The sequence below is a fragment of the Panicum virgatum genome, chromosome 6N (assembly GCF_016808335.1).
Source record: "Panicum virgatum strain AP13 chromosome 6N, P.virgatum_v5, whole genome shotgun sequence".
Taxonomy (NCBI): Eukaryota; Viridiplantae; Streptophyta; class Magnoliopsida; order Poales; family Poaceae; genus Panicum; species Panicum virgatum.
The window spans coordinates 27,268,992-27,290,952 of NC_053150.1; positions in this window are offsets into that span (position 1 = coordinate 27,268,992).

Here is a 21,961-nt window from a genome sequence, read left to right on the forward strand (position 1 = left end):
TTTCTTAGCTCTACCTCAGGTACATCTATCTCTGTCCCTGTTTCATTCATCCAATCTCGGGACGATATTCTTTTTAAGGGGGTAGGCTGTGACACCCTAGGTTTTTAAAAGGCAAAATTTAGCAAAGCAAATTGAATTACCATATAAAGGTGAGAGCAAGAAGTTAATTAGAGCATTAAAGGTTAAATCAAATTCAAAAACACAATTTCGAATAACTAATGTGAGGGTACAAATCATATAATTAAACCCCCAAACATGATTCCAACAAGGTACAAAAATATTAGTAGGCTGATTGTAGTACATTTAGTGACATGTGCCAAATAGTGTGTGCAGCCAAATTCAATTAAAAATGGAGTGAAATTGAAGGTCCTTTAATGCAAGATATAAAAGTTTAAAAACTAAAGATCAAATGAAAAAGTGCCTGACATAAAAGTTTTTCATTTGAGTCCATTAAGATGGAGAAAATTTTAGATTATAGTGAGGTCCCTGGAAATTTTGGAAATCACAGAAATGCCCCTAATGCTCTATTTTGCCCCACCCCCTCTCTATGGCGTTGTACGCCGCCGGTGGACTTCGTCCACCGCACGTGCCCAGCCAAGTGGGCCCCTCTGCCCCCGGTTTCACCACTTAGCCTCCTCCCTAGCTCCTCGCCAAGCCGCCACGGGCCCCTGACCTCCTCTCACGCCGCCACGCCACCCCTCTGCTCCACTAGTGCCGCCGCCGGCCATGTAAGCCCGGGCAGGTGCCTCCAGGCCTGGTAGAGCCTCCCCAGGCTCGCATTCGCTTCGCTCTTAAACATTGGAGTCTACAAATACACCCAGTCCCCTTCCCCTGTGTGCGCGCACCGCCTCCGCCGCTCCGCCGCCCCTTTCCTCGCCGACGAGCCCTGCCCCGTTGCCGACGAGCCACCTCTGCCCCCACATTGCCTCGGCCGAGGATCTTCTCATCTTCCCCAAGCTCCACAAAAGCTTTTGGCCCCAGCCGCGCCGGCCCGAGCTCGCCGGAGTCGGCCATCTTCTTCTGCCCCGACTGGTCCGCCATCGACCCACCTCTTCCGTCCACCCCAAGCCACGCCCCGGCCGCCAAAAGGTTCGCCGGAGTCTCCTCTACCTCCTCCGCCCCTTGCCCCTCGCCACTGGCGACGGCCATCGCCGGTATCGAGCCGGATTCACCGAGCTTCGACGATCCGAGGACCCATTGCAAAGAACGAAATAAATCTAGGGTTCCCAGTGTAAAAATCCAGGGGTTAAAATGAAAAAGAAACCTGAACTTTGCAATGAAATGCAGTGAACTTTCAAAATGTCTAGAAAATTGTAGACAAATTGCAAAAATGCAAACTCAAATGTTCTTGAATTCTTGTGACAAGATCTATAGGTTAAATCTAAAGTTAAATATGGGATATTCATTCTAGGAGATATACTCAGTAACTCTAGCTGATTTTTGGCTGGAATGTGTCTCATACTGTTTCTAGATTCTGGTAAAAATTTGAACACAAATGGACATCGGTAACCAGATCAAAACTCAAAGATTCTTAAATCTACTAGCATACTTCATGTATTATTTCTGGTAGAAATATTAGAGTGATGTGTTTGAAACTTTTTCTATGCCTGCATGTTACTGAAACCTTACTGTTGCGCAAGTTTGAAAATTATTAGATTTGTTTAGCTATATATTTGATTTAATCCATTTTAAGTAGGATTTTATTGTGATAAATATTTCCTTTGCTTAGAAAAATATCAAAATATTTGTGGCGTTTCCTCTTGGTCATATACTGATGTCTTAAAATTTTGAGATACATTAGATGAGCAGAACTGTAGTTACATTTTATGCAAGCTATACCATGACTAGATTTAATATTTTTGTTTTAGTCAAAATAAGTCAGGAATTCTTATGATATTTGTGCCCACGCGTAACCAGTGTATCTAGATACTAAAGAAAAAGTTTGGCATGCTTTACTTGACAGTTTATTTTTTGAATAATTATGCATCCATATATCTAGTTTTATGCACTGGTAAATTTAATTTTGGTTAAAATGCTCTATATTTTTACTGAAGCATGTTTAGGTATAAACTAAGCTCTGGTAAAAGGTTGGCACACAGAAACTTTGTATAACTCCCTGTAGAAATAAAACTTGATAGCTGCATGTTTAATTTGTCAAATTTATATCTCATGATATATGCTTATATTAAATCTGGAAAAATTACAGTACTAGGGATATTGTGTATAGATGTTTTTGTAAAATTTTGAACTTGATAATCCATGCACAACATTATGTAAAAATTTATTTTTTTCCTAGCATATTCTGAGTTAATGATTTTTCATGTTTAAATCCATTGTTGTTATTAGCTGAAGTTTTTACTGTAAATTCTAGAGTACTTATTCTGTCATGTGTAAAAATTGTAGCATCATATCATATCTCTAGCTTCTGTTGTAATTTTTGTAAATATCCTTATATTTCTAGTCTAGAAAATAAAAACTGCCACCCAGCACATTTTATGAAGTAAAGTAAATATAATTACTACTCTATAAATGGTTGCCCAGGAATTTAAATTAACAAGCTAAGCACTAAAATTACATGTTCTATGGGACTGCAACTTTATCGTGAAGGAAAGGTTGAATATGTATCATGTTGTAACAAACATCACTCTGCATGCATATAGAATTTGTACCTTTATCCGACGGAGACTACGAACTGGTTTCTGCGAACACTTCCACTCCGGAGAGTGCCTCTCTAAATTTTTCGAACTTGAATCAAGACCTGGGCCAAAGTCCAAAAGAGCCCAAGGCTAGCAGTGCCCAAGAAGGCAAGCCCTGGTGCATTTGATCCTACTATTTTTGTCTATTCATTCAATTTGTGTTGTAATAATTTTATTTGCGCATTTAAGTTTCCAGGCATTGTTTGTAACCTTAGATGCATGTTCCTTGGTTTCGATGTAATGTTTATCCAGTGTTATCTCGACTAGATGCTTGGCTAATTAAGACCAGTAAAAGTAGAGTAGTCTCCTGCTACTCGCGAGATTATAGGAGTTGCAATGCTTTTACATTATGCAATAATATAAGGACAATGGATAGGGTTGTGGTACTGGTGATACCTTGTCTGTGTAGTGGCAAAATATTAAGGTCGCGGTGTGTGGCATATTTCATTAAGCTTTTGAAAGTACTAGCCACATGCCGAGAAATATGGTAATCGGTAAGCTTAAGTACCTGATTGGACCGCTGAGTGGAACGATCATTAATCCTCCTCTGAAGTTGATTCAGGATGGTCGCACCATGTGGCTGCAGAGTGGTCGGACTCTGTAGTCGAGGGGGATGACCCGGATCCACGGACTGGAAAGAAAGGAGAAAAGTCGTGTGGGTGGCATAGTTCCCCATACGTGTGTGTTAGGTTTGCCTGGCTAGGTTAACAAACTCGATTCGAATTGTCTGCCTCTCACGGTTTGAGACTGCTTAACAATTTCTGTCACAAAGAGTAACAAGTGGCACTTGTTGATGATTAATTCTATTGTATAATTAATGTTTTACCACCCTGCATGTTTAAAGATAAGAGCTTACCTAGAATGGTTAATCAACATAGAATCTGAAAGCTAAAACTTCAATATAAGGACCTACTCTTTATTGCTTTTTACTAAAACAAACCCAGAACCTTACAAAAGCCTTGCATGTCTAGATAACAGACTATGGTATATCCAGTGACGGGTAAGCCTTACTGAGTATTAGCATACTCAGCCTTGCTTGTGGCACTATTTTTCAGGTACAGACTTTGAGGATATGATTGTTGATTTGATGTAACACCCTAATTTAAATTCCAGCATTTAATGATAAATTTACTTGGCTTTATTTAATTTTCTAAGGTTTTATATGCTTAGACTTTCATTTAAATTAATTTTCTCTCACAAAGTAATTAAAATTTGTCTAACTTTAAATTTTGTTGTGCATTCATGCTGGTGCATAATTTTATTTGTTTGAGTGTGGTTTGAATTCAAATTCAAATTTGAATTCAAATAGGTTTAGTTTGAGTTAGTGTGAAATAGGAAAGGAGAAAGAAATAGAAAAGAGGAAAACCAAACCTGTGAACCCAGCCCAACCATTCCCTGAGCCCAGCCCGCCTCCTCTTTCTCTTTTCTCGCAAAGCCCAGCTCACGCCAGCGATGCGGCCCACCTCTTCTCCTTCCCCGCTCGCGGCCCGCTAGCGCAACCTCCGGCCCAGTCCGCTTCCCCCGTGACCCCCTCCGCTCGCGCTCGGCCCAAGCATCCCGCGTCGCTCTCGCTGCCAGCCGGGCCCGCTTGTCATCACCGTCCTCCCACTTTCCCCGCCGCGCTCCCGGCTCTGCTCCGCCCCGCTCGTGCTGTGAAGCTTCGCTGTCCCGTGGACCCCCAGCCCCTGCAGGACCCACTGGCCAGCCTCCCGTGCGTGCTCCGCTTCCAGAAGCTTCCCCACCCGAGCCCGGGATCGCGCGAGACTGTTGCACAATCCGTTTCCTCCGCGTCCTGCGCCGTCGCGATCTCCGCCGCGATGACGCCGTGCACGCACGCCCAGACTCCGGTTCCGGCCTTTCATTGGCCCCCGTGGAACCCCTGTGCCCTATCCTCGCCCACGCTTGCGCCGCCGACGCCACGCCACTCCACCGCACCCCAACCCCACCGGAGCCGCGCAGAGGCTTTGCATCTACGCCGTGAAGCTCCCCGGAGTCTCCACGCTCGACCTAGACCCCTGCAGCACCAAGGATTGCGTCTGACGTCCGCCGAAGGTGAGCTCGGCCGCCATCTCAATTTCTCGCTGCCGGTGGCCCTTGACCCGTCCTAACCCCCTGTACACCTCCACAGGCCCCGCCCAGACTTCCTCGACAGATCAGCAGGCCCGAAGACGCTCTGCATCGGCCACGCCGCCGAGATTCGTCGAGCGCCACCGCGACCATCACCCGGAGTTCGCCGCCGACCCTGCTGCGCCAGTCCTTCCTTCATTTTCCGAGCCCGGTGAGCACCGCCTCAGCCTCCTGGTCCTTTTGCCCTTTAGGTGCCAGTATACCACGCTTCGGCGAGCTCCGTTGCCGCCGAGCTGCCCTCGCCATTGAGAAGCCCTTTCCCAGCCCCGCACCGCCTCTCTGAGCACCCCCGTAGATCACCCGTGCCATGCGCAAGCTCCTGGGCCAAATCCCAGGCCAAACCCAGCCCAAGAGCGCCAAATCGACCAACGCCGGCGAGCTTCCGGCCAAATTTTGCCAAGATTAAAAGCTAATGCAGATAAGTCAGCCAATCTTAGAGAATCATAATTTGTGTTATACTTGTTGAGTACGAGTTGTGTACTCACCCTTGCCTCCTCTACACTCTTTCCTCTTGTTCTTTTGGGGACACTACTGCTGCTTAGTTCCTGCCGACGCGAGGGAGTTCACCCGGAGCTACCAGGAGTACGAGGACTTCTAGGCGTACGTCTCCCAGTCGACGTCCCTGTGGTGCCCAGCTTCGTCGAGAGTTTACGTATATGTTTTACGCTTCCGCATACTCTGTATTAGACATTTTGTCATTATTGTAATAAATAACATTCGTAATCGCTTTATTATATCTTTTTACATGATATGTGCTATGATATATTGTTCATTCTGTTGTATATACGTGTGACTTGATCCTGGCACGTATATGATTGCTCGGTTTATGTCCTTTTATAAACCGGGTGTTACAGAGTGGTACCAGAGCCTAGATAGAACTGGTCGAGTTTTAGGTCTTCTTGTCTCTAACTCTTGTCTACTGAAACTATTTTGCTATTATACTCCTTGAAATTCCAAGATTTTTACTCGTCTTGCCTTGATTTCTCTCTATAGAATTAGTTTCCGTAGATTTTGGCCAGAAGTAAATCGACTGACCATCATAGGTGTAAGCTAAATGACCCCTTTATAATAGCACGATAGCACGTTCTGCGATGCGATGTGTTAGTCGAGTCGTATGTTAAACTCGGCTAAGTTGTGAAATTTGTATGCTTGTTATTATGCTACATGTTTGATTTGGATTTTTGAATGATTGCATAGTTTAGTAGTTAAATTTGGTTTAATGAAAATCAGTTTTAAGTTAAAGTTAATTAATTAATAAAACGAGTTAGATCGTTGGGAGTAAAACCGTCCACTCTATCATGTGTACCTTATCATGCCTAAGTCTTCCTTGTAGGAAAATATCGTATCCATCTGAAATTACTTCTGCAATATCCTTGCTCATGAAATCTTTTGTTCAAATCAGATGGTGAACACCAGGCGCAGTTCTAACCAGCAGCAGGGGCAGAACAACCAGGGTACCGGGATGCCGATGCCTCCACCCTTGACTCCGGAGCAGTTCTTCTAGCTCCAGATGCAAATGATGGCCACCCTGAACAACACCGTTCAGGCATTGCAGCAGGTCCACGCTCAGCCGCCGCCTCCACCTCCACCACAGCAGCCCTGCGACAGGCGTGCGGAGTTTTTCAGGGGTCACCCGCCGACGTTCTCCCACACGTCGGACCCACTTCAGGCAGACGACTGGCTCCGTGCAGTGGAACGACAGCTGGACATCGCCCAGTGCGATGATCGGGAGCGTGTCTTGTACGCAGCAAGACAGCTGCGAGGTGCAGCTTTGGACTGGTGGGAGTCCCACCGAGTTCAGGACCACAAGGCTTTCACCTGGATCCAGTTCCGGGAGCGGTTCCGCAGCCACAATGTCCCCGCGGGCGTTATGAAGACGAAGAAGGAGTTCCTTGCACTTAAGCAGGTAAACTCAGATATAATCTTTCAGCATTTCCTTTTGAGCTAGTATCCCCCTTGTTCTATCTTTCTAAAGCATGAGCTAATCATTCGTCATACATCTGTCCTTTTCACTTCAGGGAACTATGACGGTCACGGAGTATCGTGATCGTTTCCTTCAGCTCGCTCGCTACGCCCCTGCCGAGGTCGCAGATGATCGCGAGAAGCAGGAGCATTTCATGGAGGGACTGGAAGACTACATCCAGTACGCACTGCTCAACCTCCGCTTCGATGACTTCAACCATCTGGTTGACAGCGCGCTCAACACGGAGCGCAAGCACCTAGAGATGGAGGACAAGAAGAGAAAGATCATTCCCGTTGCTTTCGGCAGCAACACCCGTTCTCGCCTCCAGCCGCCCCAGCAGTACCAGCAGCAGCAGTACCGGCCTCCCTTGCAGTACTAGCAGAGGCCGCAGCAGTACCCGCCTCGACAGCAGCAGCAGGCAGGTCAGGGCCTGAGGTTACCGGCACCTCTGGCTCGTGCTGCTCCACCAGCTCCGCCAGCACCTCAGGCTCCACGGCAGGCAGCTCCTCCTGCCGGACAGCAGGCTCAAGGACCCCTTCGCAACTGCTATCACTGCGGCCAGCCGAGGCACTACGCCAACACTTGCCCCCGGAAGGTGCAGGCGGGACAGCAGGGGCGCCCAGCTGAGCCCAGGGCGCCACTTCAGGGGAGAGTGAACCACGTTACGGCCGAGTCAGCGGCCGAGGCTCCCAATGTGGTTATTGGTACGTTCATGGTCAATTCATATCCAGCTACAGTGCTTTTCGATACTGGTGCTACACATTCCTTCATTGCACAGTCTTTTGTCGAGCAACATGGTATTCGTACTAGCACATTAAAGAGGTGCCTATTAGTATCTTCACCGGGAGGACAATTGAGGTCTCATACCTTCTTCCCAGAGTCAGTGTATCCTTAAGGGGGTAGAATTCAGTACAGATCTGATGGTGCTAGACACCAAGGGCATCGATGTCATTCTGGGGATGGAGACTCTTGCTAAGTGGGGAGTCCGGATAGATTGTGCTCAGAGGACAGTCTTGTTATCGGCTTCCAGTGGTCAGGAGGTTACTATCAGTGCAGTGGAACCTTCTGGATTTCTTCATCAGATGGAGGCTAGACCCACGGATGGAATTTGCGTGGTGTATGAATTCAAGGATGTCTTTCCGGATGATTTGCCAGGTATGCCGCCTGAACGCGACATCGAGTTTTCTATTGATCTCTTGCCTGGCACAGCTCCTATTGCAAAGCAGCCCTACCGCATGGCACCTATAGAGCATGAGGAAGTTAAGAAGACCATTGATGAGTTGCTAGCCAAGGGCTATATCCATCGCAGCTTTTCTCCTTGGGCTTTTCCATTGTTGCTAGTAGATAAGAAGGATGGCTCGAAGAGAATGTGTGTCGATTATCGGGAGCTGAACGCAATTACCATCAAGAACAAGCATCCACTACCCCGTATTGAGGATCTCTTTGATCTGCTTCGAGGTGCTTGTGTATTCTCGAAGATTGATCTGCGTTCGGGCTATTTTCAGCTGAGGATCCATCCTGGGGATATTCCGAAGACGGCATTCACCTGCAAGTATGGGCTGTATGAGTACACGGTCATGTCTTTCTGCTTGTCTAATGCCCCGGCTTTCCTCATGCACTTGATGAACATGGTTTTCATGGATTATCTGGATGTCTTTGTGGTGATCTTTATTGATGATATTCTGATCTTCTCCAAGACAGAGGCAGAGCATGAAGAGCATCTGAGGCTCATGTTGCAGAGATTGAGGGAGCATCAGCTGTATGCTAAGTTCAGCAAGTGCGAGTTCTGGATTGACGAGGTTCCATTCCTCGGTCATATCATCTCCAAGGGAGGTATTGCAGTTGATCCGAGCAAGGTGAAGCATGTGCTCCAGTGGGAGACATCAGAGAGGGTTACACGGAACAAGCGCATCAAGATGTGCAGAGTTCAGTGGAGTCATCATAGTGAAGCTGAGGCTACATGGGAGAGAGAAGATGAGCTGAGGAAGACATATCCAGATCTCTTTGCTAGCCAGCCCAGCTGAATCTCGGGGACGAGATTCCTATAAGGAGGCAGGGTCTGTAACACCCTAATTTAAATTCCAGCATTTAATGATAAATTTACTTGTCTTTATTTAATTTTCTAAGGTTTTATATGCTTAGACTTTCATTTAAATTAATTTTCTCTCACAAAGTAATTAAAATTTGTCTAACTTTAAATTTTGTTGTGCATTCATGCTGGTGCCTAATTTTATTTGTTTGAGTGTAGTTTGAATTCAAATTCAAATTTGAATTCAAATAGGTTTAGTTTGAGTTAGTTTGAAATAGGAAAGGAGAGAGAAATAGAAAAGAGGAAAACCAAACCTGTGAACCCAGCCCAACCATTCCCTGAGCCCAGCCCGCCTCCTCTTTCTCTTTTCTCGCAAAGCCCAGCTCGCGCCAGCGACGCGGCCCACCTCTTCTCCTTCCCCGCTCGCGGCCCGCTAGCGCTGCCTCCGGCCCAGTCCGCTTCCCCCACGACCCCCTCCGCTCGCGCTCGGCCCAAGCATCCCACATCGCTCTCGCTGCCAGCCGGACCCGCTTGTCATCACCGTCCTCCCACTTTCCCCTCCGCGCTCCCGGCTCTGCTCCGCCTCGCTCGTGCTGTGAAGCTTCGCTGTCCTATGGACCCCCAGCCCCTACAGGACCCACTGGCCAGCCTCCCGTGCGCGCTCCGCTTCCAGAAGCTTCCCCACTCGAGCCTGGGATCGCGCGAGACTGTTGCGCGATCCGTTTCCTCCGCGTCCAGCACCGCCGCGATCTCCGCCGCCATTGCGCCGTGCATGCACGCCGGCCTTTAATTGGCCCCCGTGGAACCCCTGCGCCCTATCCTCGCCCACGCAAGCGCCGCCCGAACCCTAACATACCACGCCGCGCAGCTCCGCCACGCAGAGCTCCCTATGCCGCCGATGCCACGCCACTCTGCCGCACCCCAAGCCCACCGGAGCCGCGCAGAGGCTTTGCTTCGACGCCGTGAAGCTCCCCGGAGTCTCCACGCTCGACCTAGACCCCTGTAGCACCAAGGATTGCGTCTGACGTCCGCCGAAGGTGAGCTTGGCCGCCGTCTCAATTTCTCGCCGCCGGTGGCCCTTGACCCGCCCTAACCCCCTATACACCTCCACAGGCCCCGCCCGGACTTCCTCGACAGATCAGCAGGCCCGGAGATGCTCTGCATCGGCCACGCCGCCGAGATTCGTCGAGCGCCGCCGTGACCATCACCCGAAGTTCGCCGCCGACCCTGCTGTGCCGGTCCTTCCTTCATTTCCGAGCCCGGTGAGCACCGCCTCAGCCTCCTGGTCCTTTTGCGCAAGATATCGTAGGCCGTAGCGCCCTTTAGGTGCCGGTACACCACGCTCCGGCGAGCTCCGTTGCCGCCGAGCCGCCCTCGCCGTCGAGAAGCCCTTTCCCAGCCCCGCACTGCCTCTCTGAGCACCCCACCCCCCCCGTAAATCACCCGTGCTGTGCGCAAGCTCCTGGGCCAAATCCCAGGCCAAACCCAGCCCGGGAGCGCCAGATCGACCAACGCCGGCGAGCTTCCAGCCGCGCGCCGCCACGGGAGCTCCAGCTCCGGCGTCAGCGCCGCCGCCCCCGCGCCCTGTTAGATCCCGACCGTCCAATCCCAGATCTGCGGCCCAGATCTGTTCGGCCCGAGGTCAACTAATCCAAATAACGGTCAGCATCCGCTATTTTTGCAAAAGGGCCCCCGTACTTTCTAAGTATCAACCCGCGCTCCTGTCCTATTCAAAAGTATTTATAGATAAGCCCAATTTTTAACGTTTAGCCCCCCAACCTTTCCAGTTTTTGTGCCCGCCATCCATCCCAGGTCTTTTTGCACCTGAGCCCTCCATTCTTTCCGGTTTTTGCAAATAAGCCCCTGGTTTTTGCGGAAAACCCCCAGAAACTCTGTTTTTCTTACAGTTAAGCCCCTAGAACTTGTTTTAGCCCTAGTTTTCGCGTTCTAGCTCCGTTTTAGGCGTTCTTTATATCCACATGATCATTGTAACGCGTAGAACAATTCTAGCTTAGTTTTGTTCGTTGTTTTTATGTATTGTTGTACTATTTCTTAGTATATGCCATTGTTTGCATGTATGTTTATGTTGTGTATTGTTTTTGGCCATGTGTTCGTGAGTAGACGTTGATCCATCTGAGGAGTCCCAGTACCAGTACCCGGATCAACCATCTTTAGATCAGTTTGAGCAGCAGCAGGAGCAGTTTGAGAAAAGCAAGTATAACAGGAACAACACCTATCACTTTAAATACATTTTCATACTGCATTTTAATATTGTATGCCTATAAGGATTTTTCCTAGCCACTTTATTATCTTGTATATATCCCTTGGGTTGCATTTTGGTTAGTTATGCTAGGTGCTGCGCTATAACACACTTGGTCCTTTTTAATTAATTTGATTAATGGTATATGCAAATTAATTATGGGAGTGGCCCTTTGTGCTCCGTGCTTGAGTGGTTCGCGTCTCGTTAAAATATGTTTTGTTAGAAACATGGTTTAGGGGGCCAGCACGGTGCTTAGTGCTTGGTTGGCCACTCTCCATAAGGACCGGTTCATAGAGCGACAACCTGGGACAACAATGCTACCACAAGACTGGAATGGGACGGTCTTGGCTTACTAATTAGATCTTTTTGGTTTAGAGTAACTTACCTGCGGGGCAAAGGGTGGTAAGCTTCAATGGTCCCTGCTCCTCCGGCTTGGTCTGTGCTTGGTTTGCGCACCTGTGCTTGTACCCCCGTGAGGTGGGCCCCATCGTCGCCGATCCAACTCTTCGCGGTTACGCCTTACCAACAAGATTCTTTGTAACGGCCTCGTAGTGTGCTTGCTAGCCATCTCACCTAAGGAAGTGTGATGAACAACTAGCGTAGCTCAGGACTTGTGGGTAAAGATGTGCAACCTCTGCAGAGTGTAAAACTGGTATACTAGCCGTGCTCACGGTCATGAGCAGCCCAGATCCTCCTTTTGATTAGTGGGGTTACCTTAGTGGTTTCGGTTTAGTTCTCAGTGGTTCATGGTTAATTTTGATTAATTACTATGTAACTGGGTTATGGTAAATCATCAACTTGTAGTCATTAGCTTTAATAAAATTTTGCCAAGATTAAAAGCTAATGCAGATAAGTCGGCCAACCTTAGAGCCTCATAGTTTGTGTTATACTTGTTGAGTACGAGTTGTGTACTCACCCTTGCCTCCTCTACACTCTTTCCTCTTGTTCTTTTGGGGACACTCTACTGCTGCTCAGTTCCTGCCGACGCGAGGGAGTTCACCCGGAGCTACCAGGAGTACGAGGACTTCTAGGCGTACGTCTCCCAGTCGACGTCCCTGTGGTGCCCAGCTTTGTCGAGAGTTTACGTATATGTTTTACGCTTCCGCATACTTTGTATCAGACATTTTGTCATTATTGTAATAAATAACATTCGTAATCACTTTATTATATCTTTTTACGTGATATGTGCTGTGATATATTGTTCATTCTGTTGTATATACGTGTGACTTGATCCTGGCACGTATATGATTGATCAGTTTATGTCCTTTTATAAACTGGGTGTTACATTTGACTTGGCCTTGTACCTTGCCTCTGAGTTTTGTTGAGTGGGACGGTCCCTTAGAGAGCGCTGATACCCCTCCTGTCGAGTGATGTCACATACGGGCTTCATTATGGCATCTTATGTATCGTTAGTCGTCGTACTTTTACTCTTCCGCTGAATAATGAACTCTGATGAACTGTAATAGTTAAGAATTCTATAATACTTTACTTTGCTGAACTGGTTTGTAATAATCTAAATTCCGTTGCAAATCTCTAGGCTCGCCTTCATGTGAGTTGCTATTTGTTTCGATCTCAATTAGCGTGGCTTCAATAGAGACTTTACTCGAGGAACTGTCATGTAGTGCGGTTGTTTGGTCAGAGTTGCCTAGCAACGATGATTACCGCACTCAGCCCAGTTTATTTTGGGCTGTTCTGCCATAATTTACGTTTCCAGGAGTTGCTTGAAACCTTAGATGCATGATCCTAGGTTCCTATATACTGCTTACCCGGTTAAACTAGACTAGATGTTCTGCTAATTAGGACCAATAAAAGACGAGTGCTTACTGTGATGCATCGGGTACTGGTCTTGGTTGTGTTCTCATGCAAGACAATCCGGTTATCGCTTATGCTTCCCAAGCTCTTCGACTGCATGAACTTAATTATCCAACTCATGATCTTGAGCTAGCAGCGGTTATTCATGCTCTCAAAATTTGGAGACATTATCTTATGGGTATTCATTGTAATATCTATACTGACCATAAGAGTCTCAAATATACCTTCACTCAAAGCGATCTAAACATGAGGCAAACAAGATGGTTGGACTTAATCAAGGATTATGATCTGGAAGTTCATTATCATCCGGGTAAATCCAATGTTGTAGCAGATGCACTCAGTTGCAAAGTTCATTGCAACTGCCTTTCAGTTGAATCTTACAATGAGACCTTATGTGCTGAGATGCAAAAGCTGAATGTAGAGATTGTTTCTCAGGGATCTCTGAATCACATTTCACATTTCTGTAGAACTAACGCTCTATGACCAAGTCATCATGGCTCAGCTACATGATAAGGGTGTTGAAATTATCAAACAAAAATTTTTGGAAGGAGAAAAGAAATATAAATGCTTTCGTCTGGATCATAAAGGAGTTTCGTGGATTGAGGATTGCCTAGTCGTTCCCAAAAATCATGAACTTTGGAAACAAATTCTGGACGAAGCGCATCTCTCTAAATTTTCCATTCATCCAGGTGGCACCAAAATGTACCAAGATCTTCGGCAAAATTTCTAATGGACCCGAATAAAAAGAAAAATTGCAAAATATGTTGTAGAGTGTGATACCTATCAGAGAGTGAAAGCTAGTCACTTGAAGGTTGCGGCAACTCTCCAACCTCTGCCTATTCCATCCTGGAAATGGGAAGATATCCGTATGGATTTTATTATGGACTTACCCAATACATCACAACATCATGATTCTATTTGGGTCATTGTCGATCGACTCACAAAAACAGCTCACTTCATCCCAGTACATACTGAATATCAAGCCAGGAAATATGCGGAGATTTATATCAATCGCATTGTTTGACTACATGGTGTACCCAAGATGATTATTTCTGATTGTGGTGCTCAGTTTGTGGCACGATTTTGGGAATAGCATCAGGAGGCTCTCAGGACTAAATTAATCCGAAGCACTGCTTATCATCCGCAGACTGATGAGCAAACATAAAGGGTAAACCAAATTCTGGAAGACATGATTAGAGCATGCGTCATTCATTATGACAAGAATTGGGACAACTGTTTAGCTCTGGCGGAATGTTCCTATAATAACAATTATAAAGCCAGTCTGAAAATGGCACCCTTTGAGGCCTTGTATAGTCGACGGTGTCGAACTCCTTTAAGTTGGTCACAGACTGGAGAGCACAAAATCTGAGAGCAGCTAAATCCTGGCAAAAGGGCTACTTTCATAAACAGAGGAAACCTTTGAAATTTAATGTTGGTGACCATGTATATCTATGGGTCTCACAAACCAAAGGTGTTCAACACTTTGGAGTCAAAGGCAAATTATCTCCTCGTTACATCGGACCTTATGAAATCATCAAAGAATGTGGACCAGTGGCATATCGGTTGCAACTTACTTCACAACTTGCCACCGTCCATAATGTCTTTCACGTATCTCAGCTCGAGAAATGTGTTAGGGTTCCTACTGAGATAATTGAACAACAGAAAAGATAAAAGAAAGGATACACAGGTGTTGGCTGTCGATATCGATGATTTTCGCCGCCAACACTTCGCCTGATTTCATGAAAGCTAGGCCATAATAACCATGCCAAAATCATTATTACTAATGAGTTCCACAAGTTTTGGTCTTTATTTGACTTTAGGAACAACATATCCAAAGTTGACCCAAAACGGATGTTGTTTGGACCGGAAGGCCCGAATCCGGCCGACCGGCATACTTTCGGTGGAATCTTGGCATGATAGAGGAAGAATTCAAGCCATTCCAACGGGTTGGACCCAAAAATATACAACTTGCACCCGGAAGGCTTGAACCCATATCCAAAAGAGAAGCCACCCTGGGCCATGATCAAGCACAGAAGATCCACCCCATCCAGGATTGATCCATGGCCAGAGAGGAGCGTGTCGGTGCAACGGAGGACCAAAAGGCCGCCAGAGGCAGGCCGTCCAGCCCCATAGAGGCCACCCAGCCCAAAGAATGACGGTTGAGCAAACCACCTGAAAGAACGACCTCCAGAAGCAATGAGGACCGTCCCACGGGAAGACGGCGACACATGGAGGCAGGGCCAGACCGACCGGCCTAGGCCAGGCCGCCCGGTCCCACTTTCCAGTGCCTCATCTCCAGCCTTTTCGTGGAAGTCAAGCACCGCCTCTACTGTTGCTTACAACCGGCGCTACACGAAATAACCACCGAGAACTGACCTTGGCACACTATAAATAGGACCCCCTCACCTCACTTGTAAAACACACCTTTGGATCTTGTGTGCCTCATAGTTCAGTTTCATTCTTAGTAGAATAGGGAGAATGTGAGGTGAAAGCTTTGGCGGAAGCCAAGCTAAAGGGTCGGAGTCGAGTTCTCTCGACCTTACCCCAACTTTGTACCCACCTCAGGGGAATCTTATAGTCAAGTAAGTTTTCCTCACTTATCTTTAGTTTCTTGCTAGTTTTACTTTTTACTAAAGTTACTTGCTTAGTTACTTTCTTTGATCTGCAGGATCCTGAGTCTGCGTAAATAGCAAGTTCTACTTATTTGAGGTTACTTTCTGCCTTAGTACATGGTAGGAGTAAGTAGCTCGATAGCTGTGGGCGTGGTAGGTGGACCCATATTTGGTTAGCTATCTCGGGTTGTGTTCCACCCCATGGCACCGCAGTGGTAGGAGGCAAGTGGTGACAGCCTTGCCCGTCCTTTGTAGTCCACCACGTTCGGGTGTTTTCATAGCAGTAGTTGCCGAAGGATATCGGGCTCCCTTCTCATCCCTTTCTGAGCCCTTCTCTTAGGCCACCGAAGCAGATCAAGTTAGTAGTTAATCAAGTTATCTTAGTAATTCGGATTCGATCTAAAGATAAGCTCTCTACCCGCATACCTCTGCTCCTGGGCGGGTCCGACTGAATGCTCCAGACCACTAGTCGAAGCTTATCATTCGTTGGATTCGATATCCCAGGCTTACTCACCTGGTGAAAGCTACAATCGGTCTCTATGCACTTGCGGAGTAATTTGTTAGGCTAAGGAGTGCCAACAAGCTTTCTGGCGCCGTTGCCGGGGAACGGTAGCAACACTAGTACTAGAGCTTTTCAATTGTACACTTATCCATCCATCCATCCACCTTTCCACATGGAGTTCTCTCCTAGTTATCCGGAAGTTCCATCCCGCGAGTATATGGAACCGCCTCCATCCTGCCATCCCATCCTATCTGATGGTTACAAGATTTGTCCCAGTCTCGTAGCCATGGTTCGTGCATCGACCTTCTCTGGTAGAAAGGACGAATGCCCCTACACTCACTTGCAAGAATTCGAGCAGAATTGTTCTCTCCTCATCATACCCGGAATGAACCAGGACACCCTGCGGTGGAAGCTATTCCCGTTCTCTCTGACGGGAAAAGCAAAAATTTGGTACAACCAGACAGCAGTGAGAGTTGGAGATTGGATTCAGCTTAAGGACGAGTTTTGTCTTTTCTTTTTCCCTGCCCCCAAAGTGATTCCACATCGCATCCAACTAGTTTCTTTTGAGCAAGGCGACAGTGAATCACTTGGGGGCAACATGGGCATGATTTATGCATCTAGCGACCTCGGGTCCCCCTCATAATATCCAAGACGAGATGCTGATGCAACACTTTGTCTACAGCCTCAACCCGGAAAGCGAGTGTTTCTTAAACCTTGCTTCCAAGGGATTTGTCATGTATAAGATAGTGGCTGAAGTAAAGACCATCCTAGAGAAGGTCCTTAACTCTACTCAGTACACAGATGTCTTTGACGATCCTCCTGAGCCAGCAAATCCGCCCACCAAAAAACAGCCACTCCACATCCTTTCCGTTGTTTCCTCTCCACCTCCACCAGATATAGAGGAAATCACCGAACCACCCAAGTCCTCAGATCATGAGCCACTCCTTGAAGATATGCCAATGTTCGTACCCGACCTCTTCTCAGAAGAGGAGTACATTGAACTTGGCCATGTTTCGAACATGCCGAAGGAACATAAGTGCATTTGCTCACAATCTGAGGCGTTCATTCCCAAAGCCACCTCACAGATCGAGGGTCTTTCTGCGATTATGAGCCGGGAGTGAACAAAAGAAGCGGAATCTTGTTGTAGTATCATCCAGAACTACCGTAATCCTAGACTTCTCTTCTGCGCTATTAGGGACGCCTTACCGCAAGAGATCTTTTATGATCTGAAGGTCGGGGTGAATGTAATGTCCAAAACTTTGGCAGGTCACATCTCACCCGAGCAACCCCTGACCTTGTCTCGTAAGCACCTGAAGTGGATCGACAGCCAGATCGTGGAATGTCACGGTATTCTCTGAGTTATTCCCCATATGATGGAAAACAACAGGGTCTACCTAGACTTCCACATCTTCGATATCCCTGAAGTTGTACAGTTCATCTTGGTCGAAAGGCCAATAGAGCCTCTCGTCAACCCCAACAGAGACCGAGCCACGCTCGAGGTCAAGGTTGGCAGAGAAATCATCCCGGTCAGCTTAGTGCGTTCTTGCAACACAATTGCGGAAACTAGACTGGAGCAAGACCCACTCGAAGAGGCTGTGTGCACCATCCAGGAAGGGCTAACTCAACCCTCCCTTGATGACGTTGCCACTCATTTCACCCAGGAGGTAGAACCGGACGGCCAGAGTAAGCTTGATGGAGAGGAGCCACCACAATCTTCTCTCCCAGAGCTGAAGCTGCTGCCTCCTAGATTGAAGTATGCCTTTCTTCACAACAACAGAGCCACACAAGTCATCATCAGTGATAAGCTGACAAAGAGTGAGACTCGGCGGCTCGTTGCAGTCCTAGAGAAGTACTGATCCGTCATCAGATACTCTCTGCAGAACTTGAAGGGGATCAGCCCAATCTGTGTACCCATTGCATCCCTATGGAACTAGACCATAAGCTGTCGAGAGAGCACCAGCGACGGCTCAATGATGCAATGAGGGAGGTAGTCAAGAAGGAGGTTCTAAAATTACTACACGCAGGTATCATATGCCCTGTGCAAGATAGTGAATGGGTTAGCCCAGTTCAAGTAGTCCCAAGAAGGGAGGCATGACAGTGGTCGAGAACGAGAGAAATGAGCTCATACCTCAGAGGACCGTTACTAGTTGGAGAATGTGCATCGACTACCGGATGCTTAACAAAGCTACCGGGAAAGATCACTTCCACTCCCCTTCATTGACAAGATGCTTGAACAGTTGGCCAAGCATTCCTATTTCTGCTATCTCGATGGCTATTTTGGTTATCATCATATTCCTATCCATCTTGATGACTAGAATAAGACTACCTTAACCTGCCCGTATAGCACGTTCGCCTACCGGTGAATGTTATTTGGTCTATGCAACGCACCCGCTTCTTTTCAGCAGTGTATGATGGCGATCTTCTCTGACCTGATCGAGAACATCATGGAAGTATTCATGTATGATTTCTCGGTCTATGGAAAGAGTTTTGACGAATGCCTTGACAACTTGGATAGAGTTCTCAAGAGATGTCAAGACACGCACTTGGTTCTTAATTGGGAAAAGTGCCATTTCATGGTCAGAGAAGGGATTGTCCTTAGACATAGAGTGTCCGAAAGAGGGATAGAAGTGGATCGGGCAAAGATAGAGGTAATCGAGCAATTGCCACCCCCCGACGAATGTTAAAGGGGTGAGAAGTTTTCTGGGCCATGCCAGCTTTTATCAAAGATTCATCAAGGATTTCTCCCATATAGCCCGACCATTGACAAATCTCCTTGCCAAGGATGCCCCATTCAACTTCGATGACAATTGCCTCATATCCTTCTATACCCTCAAGAAGGCGCTTGAAACGAACATGGCACCATTTATGCCATTTTGAGTAATTTTGGTGATCGAATGACAACACAACACTTGGACTAATATGATTGTTACGATGACCATTCTCAGGCTTTTAGGTTCAAGTGATGACAAAGAGAAAGAGAAGATAGGCGTAGCAAGGCCCAAAGGGCCACCCCTACGGGGGTTAGCGGACGGGGGTCGAGGGGGAGCCACCCCTCGCGGGTCTTAGGGCAGCGCCCTGAAAGCTCTTCGGTAGGTAGCACCAGAAGAACCGACGCATGGGCATCGGTGCATCCGATGGTTGTCGGAAGAACCGACGCCATGGTATTTTGGTGCAGAAGGGAATCGAAGCCAAGTCAGCTTATAGGCACCGGATGAACCGATAGTTCAAAAAGGGGCATTGGTGCATTGGGCATACTATGTTCCAGAGACGATGTAAAGTGCCCAGAAAAATATTCTTCAGCACTGGTTGAACCGATGGTTCAAAAAGGGGCATCTGTGCATTGGGCATACTGTGTTCCAGAGACGATGCAAGTCGCGCAAGAGCCAAGTCTTCAGCACCGGTTGAACCGGTGAAGCATCGGTGCATGCCATCGGTGTAATGACATCAGCAGTCAGGAGTTCAACGGCTACTTCGGGTTATGAGTGACCGGATGAACCGATGCTACCCCAGCCAGAGGCATCGGTTCATCCGATGATACGCAGATTTTCTGCTGACCGTTGGAGCAACGGCTACATGACTTGGTGGCCTATATATATGCCTCACCCCGGCCATTTGAAGCTTGCTGGAGTTGCTGGACTTCCCACACATACTCAAGAACACCTCCAAGCCATACAAGAGCATAGTGATCATATACTTAGCCCTTAGCACACTTTGAGAGTGTTGTGTAAAGGATTAGCTCTTAGTGAGTGAGATTGCAAGGTTTCGAGCCTTTGTGCTGTGGTTCATTAGCGAACCAAAACAAGAGCTTGGTGCGCCGGCACCTTGGAGCGTGAAGCTCACCGGCAACGTCATCGACCCTCCGACTTGGTGTGGAGCGGCGACGACACTTTGTGCGGGGGACGTGGAGACCCCCATCCTTTGTGGAGAAGCTCCTTAGTGGAACCCGGGGCCAAGGTGACCGTGATTGTGTTCACGGAAGAGACTTGGTGGCCGAGTAGCAATACTCTTAGTGAGTGCTACAACAACGTAGATATAGGTGTGCCTTTGTGGCTAACCGAACCACGGGATAAACACCCGCATCAAGAGTTTACTATCTCCTATCCCGCTCATTAAGCTTCCGCATTTCATACTAGCAATTTGTGTGCCTTTACTTTCATAGAATAGTTGTTTGATAGGAAAGGCTATAGGTTGCTAAACTCTTTTGGGATAGGGGTTTCACACTAGAATAACCTAGTTGCACATCTAGATAGCATGTTTTAGTTTAAGTTTTGTGCAAACTAGTTGGAGCTATAGGTCAAAGTTTTTATTAGTGCCTAATTCACCCCCTCCCCCTCTTAGACTAGAGCACCCAATCCTTTCAGCGCTCGTTACTACATCCATCATATAGCCACACGATTGGAGTCGTCCTTTCGAGATCATGTGCGACGCTAGCGACTATGCCGTTGGAGCAGTGCTCAGTCAGTGCAAGGATAAGCAAGATTATGCCATATCTTATGCCAGTAAGACGCTGACCGGCCCCAAGCTCAACTATGCCACAACGGAGAAGGAACTTTTGGCTGTGGTTTTTGCCATGGACAAGTTCAGATCCTACTTGGTTGGTGTTAAAGTGATAGTATACATGGATCATGCTGCACTTAAGTACCTACTTACCAAGAAGGATGCTAAGCCACGACTCATCCGTTGGATTCTGCTCCTTCAAGAGTTCGATCTTGAAATTAGGGATAAGAAAGGAGCACACAATTGTGTGGCTGATCATCTCTCCTAGATGCAAATCCAAGGATCGGACCTTCTGATCGACGATTATCTGAGAGATGATACTCTCTTAAAGGCCACTGCATCCAGTCCATGGTATGCCAACCTAGTGAACTTCATGGTGACTGAATACATACCTCCAGGAGAAGACAAGAAGAGGCTAATACACCTTAGCAGATTTCACCTTTGGGATGACCCCTATCTGTTCAAGGTCTGTGCTGATGGTTTACTCCGCCGCTGTATCCTGCTTTATGAGATCCAGAAAATTCTAGAGCGTTGTCATTCCTCGCCTTATGGAGAACACTACGAAGCATTCCGTACCCATGCAAAAGTTTGGCAGAGTGGATTCTTCTGGCCAAACATATATGGAGACGCTAAGGAATTTGTCCGGCGTTGCCCAAGATATCAGAAGCATGGGAATATCAATTCCCGAGATGCTATGCCCTTGAAGAGCAATCTTCAAGTGGAAATTTTCGACGTATGGGGGTTGACTTCATGGGTCCCTTCCCTATGTTAGAGCAGTGCGAGTACATCTTGGTGGCTATGGACTATGTGTCCAAATGGGTAGAAACACTTCCTTGCGTTGCGGCCGACTCAAGGAGCTCCAAAAGAATATTTCAGGGAACAATATTCCCGCGCTTTGGAATTCCAAGAGTCGTGATTAGCATTGGAGGCTCACACTTCATCAATAAGACATTCAGGAAGTGCCTCAGCGAGCTTGGAGTAGATCACCGGGTTGCTACTCCATACCACCCCCAAACTAGTGGTCAAGCAGAAACGTCGAACAAGCAAATCAAGAACATTCTGCAAAAGACCATAAATGCCATGGGAAGGGATGGAAGAGCAAGTTACCCGAGGCACTCTAGGCATATCGGACAGCATATAAGACTCCGATAGGGATGACGCCTTACCAGCTGGTCTATGGAAAAACTTGTCATCTACCAGTTGAGCTAGAATTCAAATCCCATTGGGCTATCAAGAGGTGGAATATGGACCTCCAATCAGCGGGAATTAAGAGACAAATCCAATTCCCTGAATTGGATGACTGGAGGGAAAAAGCGTACCACAGCTCCAAATTATACAAGAAGCGTACGAAACGTTGGCACGATAAGCGAATCAAGATCAAGCAATTTAAGGCGGGGGATAAGGTACTCCTCTTTAACTCTCGCATTCGATTGTTTGGCCATGGTAAGCTTAGAAGTAAGTGG